Source organism: Lissotriton vulgaris, chromosome 3_1 (assembly GCF_964263255.1).
Source record: "Lissotriton vulgaris chromosome 3_1, aLisVul1.2, whole genome shotgun sequence".
Taxonomy (NCBI): Eukaryota; Metazoa; Chordata; class Amphibia; order Caudata; family Salamandridae; genus Lissotriton; species Lissotriton vulgaris.
Window position 1 is genome coordinate 1,392,906,481 of NC_141689.1, and position 4,199 is coordinate 1,392,910,679.

Here is a 4,199-nt window from a genome sequence, read left to right on the forward strand (position 1 = left end):
ACCAGCTCTAGTTCGTGAAATTTTAAACCGAACGAGTGCAAACAATCTTAGGGCAGAGGGTATTTTTATTGGCCAAGTGGGCTCGACAAGTACTTTGCTTCTCATTCAAATACACATCTTAATAGTTTTTCGACCTATAACTTAAAGGTAAAAAATAGGCTAGGGCATTTGCAATTTTTCGAGAATGTTGATTGACTTCTGGCAACACATGAATATCAGCACTCTACAGATAGCCTTGCCCCTAAATTAAAACTGAGGGCATGTCCCCTGGAACAGGATAGGGTACTATACGCAGATTACTGGGCTTACTCACCGGAACATGTCAGGGTACCATATGTAGATCATGTGACATTCCGCCAGCAGTAGCTTCGCCTGAAATAATTCCTAACCAGCATAATCACAAAGTTTCTATAGAATATCATAGTAAGGGTGATTTATCCCCTGAAGGAATTCTAAAAACTACTCAAAATGAACTTGGAAGCGGTGGACATATTAAAGTTGTCACACCCCTTTTTGCAGATGACTGCAGCATGGTTGCAGAAATGCAGATGGGGGGAACCTATAGACAGGGTGAGAGCGAACACGGTTTAGATACACAAGTTGAATCAGCCGAAGGGTCTGTAAGAGCAGTTTTTTGGAATGTTTGTGGCCTCGAGTCGAAGGCAACTAACCCAGTTTGGATTGATTTTATTAATAACTTTGACATTCTTTGTCTCCAGGAGACGTGGTTGTTAAATGAGTTACACCTTGATGGTTTTAAGACATTCCATATTCCAGCTCTGCGGTCACTACACGGGCGACACAAAGGGGGGATCTGTGTGTATATTTCCAATATGCTGAGGATCCAGAACATCAAAATGACTAAATGCACCTCCTATTACCAAATTGTTACCATTCATATGCTCTTACAAGTTAAGGTAGTGGTTGTCAATTTTTATAATAATATAGATAAGGGAAAATTTGTAGATGTTTTAAAAAGTTTAACCGATGATTTGAGTAATCTGGTTGTATTGAAAGGGATGGATGTGATTACAATTTGGGGTGGGGATTTTAATACTAGAATTTGCACTTTGAATGGTTGTGGTCTGGAGACACTGAAACAGAGGACAATGGCCATACTACCCACTTCGTACATTCAGATAGGGGCGAAAGGTATAATGAAGTTATGGCATCCTTTTATCTTGGTTTTGCCAATATGTTGTGTTCTCCAATAGTAGATTTTGGCCCTACGTTCATTGGGCGGGGAGAAAATTCATTGATAGACTTTATTATTATTCTGAACCGCTACTCTAACTGGTTTGCTAAATTCATGATCCATCCCAACGGTCTGAGTGACCATCTCCCACTAAGTATTAATATAGTCTTACCAGCTACCAATGCCCCCTCTACTGTTGAAAGTTTGCGTGGACCCAAGACATTGTTTTGGCCCGCCAAAATGGTTATTTATTGATATGGGGCAAGAAAGATCCAGAGGCGATAAATACAAAAATTATTTCTACTCCTGGTGATCATATTTAACCTTATTTAAGATATCATAATTTTTTATCAATCAATTCCTTTGATTCACTCATGCCAATCTTTTTCTCTAATTTCTCTATATATAATTGCAATTTTCAAACCTTAGTATTGGTATGCTTGATTAATTGGTGCATCATTGTACGAGATTAATTTTCTAAGTTAATTTCCTAGTCCCCCAGGAGTTCTTTATCCATATCTTCAAATGTCTGTAAAATCAGAATGCGCAAACCCCTTGGTACTTTCTTATTGTCCAAGTATTGGTACAAAGTGATGCCATCCCACCACCTCAACATATCTTGCTTCTTTAGGCATTCTATCTTAAGAAACTTTGGTCTCAGTCCTTCATTATGTTGGCCTTTAGTCAGTGTGCATGGTTGCTGTTGATCCTATAACAAATAGGTCCTCTGCCAATTCCTTTCTTCTATCCTTGATTTTCAACATCCTCATATATCAATTAGTATGGTCTAATACAAAAAGTCTCAAATAGGGAATCTGGTAATGCCCACAATATATGTTACCAACCACAAGGGAACAGAGGACGACCAGTCACCGCAACTCCCACAATGTTCCATAAATTATATTCTGGTGCACTTTCACCCCTGTGCTAGCCGTTGAATGATACCACTGCCAGGCAGAAATATGTGGAAAAAACAATAAGGAAATGTGCACACAATGAAAGAAAGTTCTAATCTTCAATATTATAGACTTTTCTTTATTTTATTTTCCTTATGTTCCATAAAAAGAGCCAACGCCTTTCATTCAAATAATTTGAACTTCTTCAGGCTGTAAACATTTATACATAAATATTCAATCAAAAACATATCATAATACAAGACAAAATATAAATAAAACATAATAAAAACACTACAAAAAAGGGCAAAATATCATCATACCTTCCAACACCTTTAAAAACACACAATGACACAGAAGGTACTCCTGTACAAATGGCTGTACTGTGAGGAGGACTCCACATGATTGTCCATGTGCTATAAAGCATGTGAGCATATCCAGTCATGAGCGTAATACCTTAATGAAATGCAATTAACAAACATGATTTACAGATTATAGGAACTGGCACAAAAACAGTGAGATATCTAACACCAAGACACATCATATGTGTAACATCAAAGTTAAGAAATGAGTATTTACCCAAAGGGTTTGAGTAGTTAATTTGATAGCCAACAGAATGGACCGCCATTTCAATATTTGTGATGTACCTTATGTAAAATATTATCAGTTTAGCCTGTGGTTCCAATCTTCACATATCATACTGCATAATTCTTACCTTTGGATGAAATTGGAGAATACTTATTACATTTAATATGTGTAATTTCCAATTGGTAGAAGGTAGCTATGTTATGTTTGGTACCTATGAAATTGTAATGATAACCCCTCTTCAATGGCAAAGTTGGATTTCTCTTTACAATTCTGAAAATGCCACTTTTAGAAAGTTAACAAGAAACAAAAACTTGCTTGTAGAGCTGCCTTGCCACGTGCTGGTGCGGGCCTGGATCTGGTTATCTACCCAGAGTGGAAAGGGTGTTTGTCCTGGTCAGCGAGGTGCCCCAGCCTCTGCTGCATGAGCTGGTCCTGAAGGACCTCAAGGTTAAGTACAATGAGTCGGCCAAATGAATGAGCATCCTCTCTGAGCACATTGATAGCCAGAGCCAGGTAGAGGTGTGTACGCCTGCCAGGTTTGATCTTGATATCAAGACATTTAGTCCTGGCAGTGTAAAAATTCAAAAAGTCAAATGTGACAACTGTAAAATTGAAACTGAGAAGGGTGACAGTGTTCTGCAATCACTAAAGAGCCATCACATTTATGTAGGAGCCGAAGGACGCAAAATTGTTGGCCGTGAAACACTTCATGTGAATTTTGTGCATCAGAGAAAAGTGTGACGTAACAATTGAAAGCCAGCAGGGAAACATCACAATAGACTCATTTGACGGTTCTTTGAAAGCCTGAACACATCAAGGAGCAATCGATGCCTATATAAACCAGCTGGAAATGGTTAATCTGAAAGCACAGGAAGGCAATATTACAGTTAAGGTGCCAGTCTCTTTAAATACTCATTTCCAGCTTTCTGGCACAGAGATTGATGTAAGCCCAGAGCTCGAATTACAAGGAAAGCAGAATTATACCACAGGTGGACAGACGATTCTTAATGACTGAGGACATTTGCTGAATTCGAACAGGATCAAGCTGAATTTTCAAATGTGCACAATGTTTCCAAAGATGGAATCGGCATTCCTTTGAAGTTACAAGAAACATAAGAAGATTACCAGCCCTAGTCCTGATGAGAACCCTCAGCCACCAGTGGTTTGAAACACGTTGGCGAGAACCATCGGGATTTCATTCATTTTTTATCAATATGGAAAGTTAAAAAGAGAGGGTAAAATCATGAATTCATCCATATTAGATGATCTTTGAACCCCAATGAAAGTACCAAGAGAGTAATGATATCTTAAAGAAATAATGATATAACCCTCTGGCCAAGAAGTATTGGACTGGTTAAAACAATTTACTACTAATGTCTGTTTCTACATGCACAAGCACTGTTCAACACTTTTTTTGTTGAATTTAAAGCACTTTTACTTATGTTAGGAATTAATGTACAATAATTATTGCACTGTGTTTTTTACACCATTGTTATACGTGTAGGAATGTACTGTCATTTCTT

At 37.9% G+C, this 4,199-nt stretch overlaps 1 pseudogene; it reads left to right on the forward strand.

Moving 5' to 3' along the window:
- The first annotated feature begins 2,900 nt into the window (after positions 1-2,900).
- On the forward strand, positions 2,901-3,691 carry LOC147727960 (protein FAM185A-like; annotated as a pseudogene).
- Positions 3,692-4,199: the final 508 nt, after the last annotated feature.